Source organism: Neolamprologus brichardi, chromosome 6 (assembly GCF_056152115.1).
Source record: "Neolamprologus brichardi isolate AB-2024 chromosome 6, ASM5615211v1, whole genome shotgun sequence".
NCBI lineage: Eukaryota > Metazoa > Chordata > Actinopteri > Cichliformes > Cichlidae > Neolamprologus > Neolamprologus brichardi.
In genome coordinates this window covers 16,821,055-16,835,700 of record NC_142109.1, presented here as the reverse complement: position 1 = coordinate 16,835,700, position 14,646 = coordinate 16,821,055, and the positions used below count along the sequence as shown (strand labels likewise).

The window sequence follows — 14,646 nt, the reverse complement described above, 5'->3', positions numbered from 1 at the left end:
ACTCAAGCTTAAAAATTAGCAATCCAAACTGGCATTTGTTTAGGAGAGTGGTCATTTCTAAAGTTCACCTTATTCATAAACAAGCCATAATTTCTTTATAATATTAAATGCACATTTTAAAGCACTCACTTGACTTTTTCATGACAAAAACACTGTAATTATTTGTTCTGTTCAGAGCTGGAGGTAAACAGCATGTCACTTTAAGGCTTGGCCACTTTCAGACATATATGGGGAAATATTTTGTGAAATAGGGGGAAAATGTTAGATTATAATAAATGTATAAAGATTTGCAGCAAACCCAAAAGCTCTTAAATCATTGGGTTTTTTATAATGCCCCTAGTTTTGAGTTTACCAAGTCAGCCTGCATTTGTGTTCTGCACGAATGCACTAAAAGTAAGTTATTGCATTTAAATTAAAGGCCTGTTTGCCTCAGTGCACAAGTAAACGGTTTCTTATTACAGTTGGATATATCAATCTTATTTCATCTGTGATCGTTTGACAATCTTTAAAAATCTAAGGTTGGGATAGTTGCACAGGAAGCAAACTGAGGACCCTGGGAGAAAGTAGTCATTTGGCCTCTTGAACAGAGAAGAGTGTGGAGTGCTTTATTCACTTCAGAATATGTGTGAAATGTGCACCTACTCCACAGATGTAAAACACATTTCCACAAAGAACTTAGTTCAAGCACATCAGTTGCCATCCAATAGTTATAGGTAAACTCCCCCCTTTTCCTTTCTGCGTGTTTCACACTGAGCGAGTTGATGGAGACATTGTTTTCTCCGTACCTGTAATCAACGAAGCAAGCAAAACAATTGAAAATACATTTTTTGCTTGAAATAGGAGGGTGAGTGGACTTTATATAAGGCAGGCATGAAGAAACGTGTATGTAAAAAATATAAATAAAAACACTCATCAACCCTTTAAACTATAGTATAATTCTGAGTTGTTTTTTTTTCTCTCTCTTTATTAACATTCACTTAATAGCCAGACCAAAAAAGCCATTGGAAATGAGCCATGTGTTGTACCTCCTGTCATCTTGTCTGTAATGGATGCATCTGTCAAGTCATCTCTCTGGGCCATTTTTTGACTGATGGCTGATTCCAGGATTCCCTATAGCACAACTGCCTCGCATATTTTGCCTCACAAATTTAGTTTTTTTTTTCTTTTTCACTCCGTCCCCCTCCTCTCTGTCTGCTTTGGGTTGTTGCAATCATTTCCATTTTGCTATTAGATTGTTGATTGGTGCAGCTGTTTTTTAATTGTTTAGGGTATTCATGTTAAGGAGAAACAGCTGGCACAAATCTTGTCAGCTGTAACTCTTTGTTTAGACTAACAATTTCCGAATTATTTTTGAATCCCTTTGATCTGTTTTTTTGTTTTTTGTTTTTTTTGCAAAGTGTTTTGAGGTTAAGTATTCAAGTTTCATTAGCTATGGTAGTGAAGATTCCTCTTGGGGGGCTGCAAAACACATATTTTTCAGATTCGTTTATACAATTGTATATGGTCACCAGCCACTTTATTAGGTTAAACTTGCTGGTATCAGGGTGTACTACCATGTTCAGAGTTGCTTTAATTCTTTGTAGCCTGGATTCAGATGCTCTATTGGATAGAGATCCGTGACTGTGGAGGCCATTTGAGTACAAGGTACTCATCGTCATGTTCAAGAAACCAGTTTGAGATGGTTTGATGTTTGTGACATGGCATGTTTTCCTAATGGAAGCAACCATCAGTGATGAATGTGGTCAACAGTACTCGGGTACGCTGTAGTATGTAAAAGATGCTAAGTTAGATCATACTGAGATAAGATAATATCCCTGACACCATCATGCCGCCACCAGCAGCCTAAATTGTTCATATAAGACAGGATGGATTCATGATATTTATGCCAAAGTCTGAACCTACAATATGAATGTCACAGCAAAACTTAAGACTCATTGGACAAGGCCGGTTTTTTTTGGTTTTGTTTTGTTTTGTTTTTGGTGGGCCTATGTGAATTGTAGCTTTTGTAGCTCACAGAAGTGGCACCTAGTGTGGTTTTCTGCTACTGTAGGCCATTGAAGTTTAGAAATGCTCTTTTGCATATCTCGTCAGCTCAAAGCATTTAGGCCATTCTCCTATGACCTCTGGCATCAATAAAGCATTTTGGCCCAGAGAACTGCTGCTCATCTTTTCAGAACATTCTCTATAAAACCAAGAGATAACTGTGTGAATAAACCTCTGTAGTTCAGCAGTTTCTGAGATTCTTAGAGAAGCTAAGATGCTGGGTTTGAACTTCAGTAGGTTGTCTTGATCATGTCTACATGCATAAATGCAAGAAATGATAAGCAGCTTTACTTAATCAGTCAGTGAATGATTGTACATCAAGTTGTGTTTTTACACATCAACATAATCCTAAATCCATGTTGTATGAATGTCCCTGCTTTGATTACATTTGAGTACAATGCAGAAAATGTCCAAGTACATAAATAGAAAGATAAAAAATCTAGACATCAATATCCTGTTTTCTATTTTAAGAACTATAAGATGCTTTTTGGGTGGCCCAAACATCTATGTGCGAAAAACTTCCACTTTAGGACCTTCAGGGCTATTTTCAGGGCAAAAGGAACCTACCCTGACAAAGTCTTTGGTAGGGGTAGAGGCTGATTGGTTTTACTTGAAGACAGATAAAGGTGACATATTTAAAACTCCTGCAACGGAGTGCAGGCACAAGAAAGAAAAAAGAATGGGGGGAAAAAAGAAAATATAAAAATATAGGTCAGAAATACATCGAAGAGGTGTTGCGTGTTTTTTCTTTCTTTATTACACCAGTGATGAAGTCCAGAGAGATTTCATGTCAGAGAAAGCGAAAGGCAGTGAAACAGACAGAGAATGTGAGCAGTAAAAAGGGAAAGAAGAGAACCAGTGGCGTTAATGAAAACAAAGCAGTGAATGGGAGAAATAAAATATAAGTGTCTGATTGTTTAATATTGACGACGTTCTATAGCACTAAAATTATGTGTCTACACATTTGCAAAACCCTGCAGGAAGGTGCCGCATTGCTGGGTTTTTGTAACTGAAGACTAGTCTTCATTCTGTCCACTGTTGCTGCTTTGTGTGCGTGCACACAGACCTGCAGGTACAGAACAGAAAGAGATGGATATAGTCGAGAGACAGAGAGCAGAAAAGAGAGTCGGAGACAGACAAGAAAATAGTCCGTATGTGTTGGAAACACGGCAACAGTAGTTCGAAGGAGCCTTTTAGCAACCTAAAAAGGTTCTTGAGAGCACAACCTCCGGGCTGATTGGAAAATGAACCTTTTCTTCTTTTTTTCCCCCTACAGTCAAAACACATGTATGCTAGTTTAACTGGAGAATTTACATTGGCCATATGTGTGGATTAAAGGTAGCTATAGTGCTGAAGTGCATGCAGTAAAATGTCACTTGTGTTGAGTGCTTTGCACAGTTGTAAGGCTAGAAGAGCCCAATAAAACTGCCAGTCCGTTCTATTTGAATCCTTACTTGTGCTGCATTTTATCTTGTTTTAGAGCCCTATAAGTTTGTTTATAGTGGTTACTCCACTAACTCCAATGACTAACGAGTCATGATTATGCCCCAGTGAAACATGGCTAAAGCAGACCCTGTTTGTAGCAAACCATCACAACTTTGTAATCAGACTGCAGCCTTTTTTCCTACTTTTCCTTCTCCAAATGTGGCACCACTCTTCTCATTACACTTGCTAATAATGTGCATTTTCAGTGTTTGACATTAATGATTGAAATGCTACTAATCAATGTAGCAAACTAGGTTAGTTAGCCACTGCATATGTTGTAGAATTTTGGATGAGACACACAGTAGATAAGCTTTACGATATAAAGTAAAAACAAAACAGCTCAATAAAGGTTCATAATGGATAATGTGTAACCAAAACTATGTATTTAGGGTTGCAGCACAGTTACCATTCACCATGCACCACTTCTGCTTGCCTCCTCATTGAGTAACTAGAGGTCATTAGGCTGGGCTTAGAAGAATAAAAAGATGCCAATCAGAATTTATCTGCTCCAGTTTTAGGACTGACTAGCGATGTGGCGCTGTAACACACAGGAAAACCTGACTTCACATGAAGCACAAATGCTTAGAGCAAGACAAGCACCATTTTTCATGTTGGATACTTCTGTTAGTACACTTCCTTGTAGTACACTGTCTACATAGTGGCTTTGAGCACCCCCTGGTTAAAGTTTTGGTTACTATCAATAAATAAGTGAGTAAAAGATGACCTGATTTCCAAAAGGCATAAAGCTGCCTTCTTATAGCCTTCTCCTGTTTTGTGGTTATCAATTATTTAAATTTTCAGAGTGCTATGCAGCTGCTTAGAGAAGCCCATGGATGCAGATTGCTTAGACAAGGTTTCAGGAGTCTGAGTATTTAAAATGCTTTGAAATTTACATCACTTGGCCTTTTCAAACGATGATTGTGAACTTGCTAATTAAGGTCTGAGACCTTAGTAAAAGTTATCTCAAAGCTCAGATCTCTTGGGGTGCCCCAACTTTTGGGTAGGACTCCTTTCCTTTTATTCATTCTAAAACTGTACAAAGCAAAACCCATTGCTTAAATGTCGAAAAAAATGTTGTATTGTGTTTAACTGTATGGCTTTTGGAGATTAGTTCATACCACCCCACCTCCCTTTCTTTTATTCTGCTCGGCTTAGACTCTGCACCCACCCTGGTTCAGTTCCCCAGCCCCACTCCCCCCTAAACTGCTACTTCTACTACTTTGGTGTCTGTTTTTTGTTTGCACTTAAAAATAATAATAATATTCCGATTTTATTGTTAGAACTGGGATATTTATAGTCTCTCCCACTTTTTCCTTCCTCCTGTCTCTTAAGAACAGATCACACTCAACTCTTTGACCATTGTGAGTACACCATCTGGATACTCATAATGCACTGCGTGTTGTAATAATTTTCAGCGTGAGCGTGCTTATGCACTCATACTTGCAATTGTAAGTAGGATTCGAGACATGGCAAAGTACTGTGTGAGTGTTTTCTGTTATTGCAAGCAAAGTAGGGAAGGACAGTGAGGATAGAAATGAGTAAAACTGGAATAAAGGATCATGGTGCACCTACACAGTGTGTGTGGATAGAAAGAAAGAAGTATGTTGTGCTTAAAATTGGCTTTATAGATTTCAGCTGTAGGCTGAAAATGCATTTTACAATGATTCCTCGGGTCTTTGAAATCAGCCTGTAAAAATATAAATGTAAATACCAATATCATTTATTTATATGATAAAAACCTCTTTTTTTCCACACAGTCACTTCCTATGCTGATCAACTGCTGACATACATAGATTCAAGGCAAACATTCTTGCGTGCACCAGTCATTATCTGTTGCAAAGAAATGAGTTAACATAACATCATGGCTTTGTGACCATGAACAGACCAGAGCTTAGAATGAGTCAGTCTCTCTCTGATTTGGTCTTGAGGAACTTTGAACACACTGGCTTCTTTCCTCATCTCTAACACATTCGTTCCTCTATACTAAAGTTTCAGATCACTAGTTTCACAAATGATAGTAGTAACTACCTTAAATAGTACCTTCCTATATACCTAAATATTGTAATCACTTTATTGAAAATAATTTTTATATTTTATTTTATGAAAATAATATTTAGGCTCTAACATGCTCTATATGAAGAGTCATGAGGTCCATAAAGATCATCATACCCTAATTGAATTTGACTGATTTCACCACCAAGTTCCTCATCTTGACTCTTTTTGTCATTGCTGACATTTTTAAAAGTGGAAGTTGTGTTATCAATCCGGCCAGATGGGCAACTTTGGAAAATGTGAAGGACAGGATACATTTTTGACTTTAAACTATATTTTCATAGATTCCTCAAGCTTATTTTTACTATACCAAAGTAATAAAGTAATAGATAAACAATTAAATGACAGAAAGATTCCAGGTTTTATACATTTTTGTTGTTGTTGTTTTTTAAATAGATCCTTACTGGAAAAAATGGGACATCTTCTGTGACTTAACAAAAACTTTCAGTATTATAATTACAGGGCAGTCTGGGCAATGAGCTACCAGAACCTTTTCTATAATTTGTATAATAAAATTGAATTCCAAAGAGTTGTTCTCACAGATTTCTTTCATTTACTACAGCAGCTTTTCTTTATCATATAGAAAAACTGAGACACTCATTTTTCTTATTTTACGATATCTCAGGGAATAAATGAGCAGTTAAACTTCTTGACACCGACAGAAAGGAGAATTTCACTGGTCCGGCCCACTTAAGATCAAAATGGGCCTGAATGTAAAATGAGTTTGACATTCCTGCTCCAGTGTCTCAAAACAGCAATCGTTCATCTTTTTTTTAAAAGAAATTAGTAAAGTTGCAAAACCCCAAATACAGGCAGTAAGGTTTGTGTGTGAGTGAGGTTTGTGTTTGCATGGTCACAAAAAAAGACATGTTCAGTGTGTTCTGAGCTGGAAGAAATGGGATACTGGGATGCACCACAGTTCAGGTCATTTTTGCTGAGTTTCCTCTCTGAGTCCTCAGGACATTACAACAGAACTCACTCTAGCGGTGACACGTTTACGGTGCACAACCTGATAAATACTGAATAAAACTGACGAGCAAGCTCATGGTCTTGCTCCCCACCTGACACTTTGCCCTTGGGGTTTAGAAAATGTGGACTCTTAAACTGCTGACAACTGCTTGGTCATAGCTGGAGTCCAGGCTTTCAGCACCTGCCTCAATCCTTGAGATTCACAGGGAGCAGAGTGCAAATGGTCATTAATCTAACAATAATAGCTGAATTGGAAGCTGTCTGGACATGCCCAGGAAGATGACTTTGAACATGATCAAATTTTAATAATTTATTGGTAAGAAAAAAAAGCATTTGAGCGGACATCTTGAACAACGTAGGAGCTTTGTTCATACACAACAGAAATAGCAAAAACAATATTAGATAACAAATAATTACTGGCATTACCAGAAACCAGAAACTTCCTCACTCAGCATTAATCATGAAGCATCTCCACAAGTACGTTTTATCTTCTGCAAACACAATAAGACAGTCAGTACGACTCAGTGAACTGCGTGTTGAGACTATACATCCACTAATGCAGACTTTCCCAAAGTGTGGGGCCCGCCCATTGCAGGGGGGCGCGGTATGAAAATGGGAAAAAAAATGCTTGGACACTGCTAGCACGGGGCGCCTACACAAATGCAAAGCAGGAGATGAGATTGCCTTTATTTGTCAGTTGCAGGTCTTTTGCCCACAACCGAGATGACAGACCTTGCCGACCGTACATACAATACACAAACATCACATTGGGGAGACAGGTCAGGCTAGGTAGCGAGGAAAAAAAACATTGAAATGTGTAACCCAAAAGAATAATACAGGAATGCACAGATATCAACACACCATAGCACAATAAAAACAGACAAGCAACATGGGAAAGAGTTCCAGTGTGTACATCTGATCTGGGACCGCTGTAATCTTCGACTGCACCTCCAGCTGACCCGATGTCCACATCAGAAGGGAGGTAAGCGTTGGAGGTGGCGTTGGAGCCGGGGTAGGGAGGGTGATGCGTCAGTGAGTGCTTATCAGTATCAGTATATGTATGTGTTTGCGTGTCCATAGTTCAGCTGAGACAGTGTCCTTCGCCCTGCTAGGCTAAGTAAACAGTCTTCCAGCCAACCCAGGTGGCCTTCCATGGAATGGGAAGGAACAGACTAAACACAGTCGTTATCAGGGAGTTTTTGTTCGGCTCCAGCCTTGAGCCCACAGCTGGCGCCGAAGGGGTAGCCGAATTATGATGGTAATTTTTCTTTTGCAACAACTCATGAGAATTTCAAAGCTGTTCTTTAACACTCCGACACTGGTCTCTCAAGGTCAAGATGAAGCGTCGCTGAATATGTTTCCAAACCAACTTCATTCTAAGCCAAAGACTAGAAAATATGGTGAAGTATATCTGCCCTTTGGTTTCACCTGCACAAGTGCCAAGGTAGGTCTCCCCTGCAGAATTGGTTTTCCCTTTGTCGGGAGCACAAGCTGGGCTGTTCAAATCACGGACAAACATAGGCGCAAAAATGTTTCTTGTAAAACAAAGGGGGGCCTAGCAAAAAAAAGCTTGGGAACCACTGCACTAATGTAACTGAAACATGTAACATGTACACACAGCGACAATGACGTTGGAACAGTTCCACTGAATCTAATCGAATTTCTTTTCTGTCACTCTGGGCTCAACTGTGGTCATGCTGCAGGCTGATCATCGCGTCTGGTCACACAGTAGATGTTCAAATTCAAATTCAAATTTTTATTTGTCACATACACAGTCATACACAGTATGATATGTAGTGAAATGCTTGGACAACTGCTCGTGACCTAAAGAAAAAAGAAAAGGCTATGAATAAGATAGGAAATAAATAAATATGAAAATAAAAAAGGGTAAATTTAACCAGGAAGGAATAAAATAAAATATAAAAAATTAAGTTAAGAATGAGATAACTGTACAACACAAATTAGAATGAAGGGTAAATTTAACTGGGAAAGAATAAGATAAAATATATAAATTAAAGTTGAAAATAAGATAACTGTACAACAAAATACAAAGTATAGACATATATAAGAATGTAAGAGAAATATAAATATATATACACACAATAACAGCAGCTGTACAAATATTAACTGGAGATGAGGAATATAATGTCCAGTGTTGTGCAATCCACATTATATAGTGTCTTGTGCAGTGCAAATATGCTTAAAGTGATGAAGTGAAAACAATGTCCAGAGTGTCCAGTGTGTGTAAGAACTATATGTGTGGGTCAGTACTGTGTGGTGGTGTGATTGAGAGACCGTATCGCCTGCGGGAAGAAGCTCCTCCTCAGTCTCTCTGTGTTGGTCTTCAGGGAGCGGAATCGCTTTCCTGACCTCAGCAGAGAGAACAGTCCGTTGTTGGGGTGGCTGAGGTCCTTCACGATCTTCCTGGCCTTGGTCCAGCACCGCCTGCTGTAGATTGAGTGCAGGTCAGGGAGCTCTGAGCGGATGGTGCGCTCAGCTGAACGCACAACCCTCTGTAGAGCTCGTCTGTCCTGCATGGTGCTGTTCCCGAACCAGGTTAAGATGTTTCCCGTCAGGATGCTCTCTATGGTGCAGGAGTAAAAGTTCCTGAGCACCTTGGGGGGCAGTCGGAAGTCTCTCAAGCGTCTGAGGTGGTAGAGACGCTGACAGGCCTTTTTCACCACGGTGTTGATGTGACGGGACCATGACAGGTCCTGCGTGATGTGAACTCCGAGGTATTTGAAGCTGTCCACTCTCTCCACTGGGCACTCGTTGATGACGGGGGTCTGGTAGTTCCTCTCCTGCTTAGTGCTGAAGTCCACTATCAACTCCTTTGTCTTACTGACGTTTAGAAGGAGGTTGTTCCTCTGGCACCAGTTCTCCAGATTCCTAATCTCCTTCAGGTAGGGCGTCTCGTTGTTGTCAGAGATCAGGCCCACCACGACGGTGTCGTCAGCAAACTTGATGATGGTGGTGGAGCTGGTAGTGGCCACACAGTCATATGTGTACAAGGAGTACAGCAGGGGGCTCAGAACACACCCCTGGGGGGCTCCAGTGCTGAGAGTGGTGGAGGCTGAGACATGTCCGCCCATCCTTACTGCCTGTGGTCCGCCAGTTAGGAAGTTGGAGATCCACTGACACATAGATGAGCTGAGTCCCAGGTGCTCCAGCTTGCTGGTGAGTGTGGAGGGAGTTATGGTATTAAATGCAGAGCTGTAGTCTATGAAGAGCATTTTAACATAATTCCCCCTTCTAGTGTCCAAGTGAGTAAGTGATGTGTGGAGGAGATGAGAGATGGCATCGTCTGTGGAACGATTTGGACGGTAAGCGAACTGTAGTGGGTCCAGTGTGTCTGGTAGTGAAGAAATGATGAAGTCTCTGACCAGGCGTTCAAAGCACTTCATCACTACTGAGGTGAGGGCTACAGGGCGATAGTCATTGAGAGAAGCAGGGTGGGGTTTCTTTGGGACAGGAACAATGATGGACTCTTTGAAGCATGTGGGGATCACCGACTGAGATAAAGAGATGTTGAATATCTCCGTGAACACAGGAGCTAGCGGGTATGCGCAGTCTCTGAGGATACGACCTGGGATGCTGTCTGGTCCTGCTGCTTTCCTGGTGTTCACTCTCTTGAAGGCTCTCCTTACTTCATGCTCGGAGATGACGAGCACATTTCCGGTGCTGGCAGTATCTTCCTGTCTGCAGCCGTTAGCGCCGCTAGCACTAGCATCGTTGGAGTCCTTAGCTGCAGCCTCGAAGCGAGCATAGAAAGTGTTCAGCTCATCTGCCAGAGTCACGGCCGTGTTCGTCATACCGGTTGTTGGTGCTTTATAATCCGTTATTGTCCTTAGTCCCCGCCACAGGCTCCTAGAGTCACTCTGTTGGAGTTGTGACTCTAGTTTCCTCCCCTAGCGCTGCTTCGCCTCTTTCACCGCCTTCCGCACGTTATATGACGCGGCTTTGTACAGGTCCATGTCCCCCGTCGTGAGTCCCGTGTTGTAGGCAGCTGTGCGGGATCTCAGAGCGTCGCGGATGGTTTTATCTACCCACGGCTTCTGGTTGGGAAACGTTGTGATAGTCTTTGTCTCCACGGTATCATCCGCTAGTTTCCCGATGAATCCCACAACCGCTTCCGTAAACACGTTGACATCATCGTCGGAGCTGTTTCTGAACACGTCCCAGTCTGCGTCGTCGAGTGCGTCCTGTAACGCGGCCACCGATTGATCCGTCCAGCGCGCGACCTTCCTCTGAACCGGAACTTCCCGTTTCAGCCTTTGTTTGTATTTTGGCATGAGGAAGATGGCGGCGTGATCGGATTTGCCAAACGGAGGGCGGGATTGTGCCTTGTAGCCGTCCTTGACCGTAGTGTAGCAGTGGTCCAGTGTCCTTTCACCTCTGGTGGGACAGGTGATATGTTGCTAAAAGTTCGGCGCTGCGCGTTTGAGGTTGGCACTATTAAAGTCCCCCGTTACAATAAGCGCAGCGTCCCGGTGTTGTGTCTGGTGCTGTGTGAGTGCCTCATGCAGCTCGCATAAGGCGGTGACCGTGTCCGCTTGTGGTGGAATATAAACGGCACTTATAATGACCGATGTAAACTCTCGAGGTAGATAAAAAGGACGACACATGATGGACAGTAGTTCCAGATTTGGTGTGCAGGAGCGTGTGAGAGGAACAACGTTCGCACTGTTGCACCAATTGTTGTTCACCATTAAACACACGCCGCCTCCCCTTGACTTCCCCGAGTCCCGTGTCCTGTCCATGCGGTGAACCGAGAAGAACTCGGCCGGCTGGATGGCGTGGTCCGGCACCGCTGGGTTCAGCCATGTCTCGGTGAAGCAGAGGAGATTGCAGTCCCGAATGTCTCTCTGGAACTTTATCCTGGCCCTGAGGTCATCAAGCTTGTTCTCCAGTGACTGGACGTTGGCGAGCAGGATGCTAGGCAGAGGTGTGCGGTGTGCACGAGCTCTCAGCCTGTTCCTGACGCCGGCTCGTTTCCCTCGAGGCCGCTTCGCGTCGCGTCCTTTGTTCCCCCTCAAGATCTCACTCGGCCAGCTCGGATCCGGAGTTAAAAACTTCGAATTGTGAGTACATCGTATACCAATAGAAACAAGAGTGTCACTGTCATACCTAATGTACCCAATGGTGATGATTTTGCCGATTTAGAAACGCTGAAAACTAACTTAAAGAACAAAAACAAAGAAAAGGTGGTCGGAGCAGTCGTGACGGCAGCCGACCTCACCGGCGCCATCTACAGGCAGATGGAAGACATTTGTTTTAAATAAAAGCAGGAATAGTCTCAAAGAATCTAATATATATAGAGAGAAAGAGTGAAATACAATCATGTGACAAAGAAAGTACACCCGCTGTCAATTCTAAATTGTAATGCATGAAGACATAATGAATCATGTGGTGCTTAGCAGGTCTTAAACTTAGGTAAAGATGGCCTCAAATTAACAACAACACATGTCATACTAGACATGTCATTATTTTATTTTAGCAAAACTTAGGCCAAAATGCAGAACCACTGTGTGAAAAATTAAGCACACCCTTACTTCTTCCATAGGAATTAAGAAGGTAAGTAGCAGCCAGGAGCTACTAATAAAATTTATTTGATTAATGAATCATCAGCAAGTGTGACCGCCTCTATAAAAGCAGACGTTTTGGAAGTTTGCAGCCCTGGAGCATCGAGGTGTGTGTTAACACCGTGCCAAGGAGGAAAGACATCATCAGTGATTGTAGGAGAAGCAATTGTTGCTGCCCATCAATTTGGGAAGGATTGTCAGGCCATTTCCAAACAATTTGAAGTCCGCCATTCTTTAGTGAGCATGATTATTAACAACTCGACACCACAGACCACTTTCAGTCTACCCAGGAGTGGACATCCTGGCAAATTTACTCCAAGGTCAGACTGTGCAATCCTCAAACACACAAAAACATGCTAAACTCAGGAGCATTTTTTAGACTCTGCTGTCCTTAGTGTGTTAAATGCTTATGTTCATGACAGTACAATTTAAAAAAAAGAGAAAGATTTAACTTTTAACTAGACTTCTTTTGGATAGATGGGAGCAAAAATGTTTAGCAATGGTGGATGAAAAACAAACACAGCATATCATCACAAGTGCCTCATACCAACTGTCAGTCATGATGGTGGAGAGGTGACGAATTAGGCTTGGTGATCATGAACTTCACTGTATCCGGTCTTTAAGTCTGACGTCATTAGCCATGTCTGGGCCCAAACTTCGCTGCAGGTCCCTAAGTCAAATGATCACTGCAGCATTACTGAGAGTTGAAAAACTGTCTAAATTCTTTCATCTGTAATAAAAAGATCATTGTGGCTGCTCTACCAGGTGTAGCAATTAAGTTTAACATCCAGGCATCCATGAAAATGGAATTTATGACATTTAACAGAGTTAGAAGTTAGCAGGGAGTTAGCTCGCTAGCTTCCATCTACATATAATATACCATGTTCTGACTGAGGGATTTATGAAACAAATTAAAACATACAGCTCTGCTATCACTTCCAACATAAATGAAGACAGGAAAGTAAACAGCAGTGTAGTTTGTAGGGTTACTGAAGTTGAGCTAGCTGGTATATAATGATGTGCTACGTGATCGTTAGCGACACAGCTATGTTAGCATAATATAAACAGTAAAGCTGGAGGATAAACGCTAACGAACGGAGGACTTTTTTCCACTCGATAAAAGTTAATGCGAGGGTTCCCAATGGTTAGGGGCAAATGCAATCGCATGGCAGGATGCTGTAAACGGACCAAACGTCAGTCAAGATAACTACCGAGATAATCTATCCACAGTATGAGGTTAGTCATTAATATACTGCTGCATGGGCTGGCCTGTAGATACATCGTAAGGGTTAAAAACTGAGCTTTAAAATGATTAGCGATAATAAAAACTGAGAGAAGCAGACAGTGATCACTGACTGTTTTTAGGGGCTTGTTGAGATTAAACAGAACAAGATGCAAAGCATTAAAACATAAACATATTAAAAACACAACAGCCTTATAAATGCAGACTACTTTGGGCCCGGACGCAGGATTCATCACGTCATCACTTAAAGACTGGATACCAATGAATTCTACAGTCAAATGTGAGGCTATTGGTTAGACAGCTAAAAAAGTTATCCGAAATTGTGACATGAAACAGGATAATGATCCCAAACACAGCAGCAAATATATAAGAAGATGGCTGGAAAAAAAGAACTGAGGTGTTGAAGTGACGCAGTCCAGACTTCAATCCCACTGAAATGAAGCAGCAGGACCTTAAGAGAGCTGTGCATAAATGAATGCCCATAAATGTCAATGACCTGAAGTAGTGTTGTAAAGAAGGCTGATCCACAATTCACAAGTCATATCAAAAACAATTATTTCATTGCTGCTAAAGGAGGTTCTAGAGCAGCGGTCCCCAACCTTTTTTTCGCGCCACGGACCGGTTTATGCCTGACAATATTTTCATGGACCGGCTTTTAAGGAGTCGTGGATAAATACAACAAAATAAAACTAGTATCGGTACATAAAAAAATAAGATTTATTCATAACATACGTGAAAATACCCAGGAAAACCGAGTTAACGATAAAAACGATAACAAAATAACGCTAAAAACCAATAAAACCCCTGAAAACCATACATTTCACACCCGAGCCTCAACTCTCGCGGCCCAGTACCAAACGACTCCGGTCCGTGGCCCGGGGGTTGGGGACCGCTGTTCTAGAGGATAATGAATCATAGAGTGTACTTAGTTTTTTCAAATACTGCTTCTGCATTTTGGCATTTGTGTTTGCTAAATATATAATAGTCTTAATATGTCCTGTGTCATTGTTCATCTCAAATTGCATTTACCTAATCATGAGACCTGCTAAGTACCTCATGTTTTTGCTTTTTTGTTTTTGTTGTTATTTTTTTTAATGTCCAGATATATAAAACCTTAGTTTACTTATTTACCTTTTTACTGTGTGTATTATTATTTACACCATGCATATGCAGACTTGCAGTCCTAGCTGCAGGTTAAATGTCATTTTTTTTGTCGCTAAAATAAAGTTTGTTTATATAGAAGTCTGCGGGAAAACAGCTTGCTTCTTGATC

The 14,646-nt window shown here is 41.4% G+C and overlaps 1 protein-coding gene across 1 annotated transcript in view; it reads left to right on the top strand.

Annotated features, from left to right (window-relative positions):
• ctnna2 (catenin (cadherin-associated protein), alpha 2) overlaps nt 1-14,646 on the top strand; it is a 321,242-nt gene that overhangs the window by 219,649 nt on the left and 86,947 nt on the right. The window lies entirely within an intron of this gene.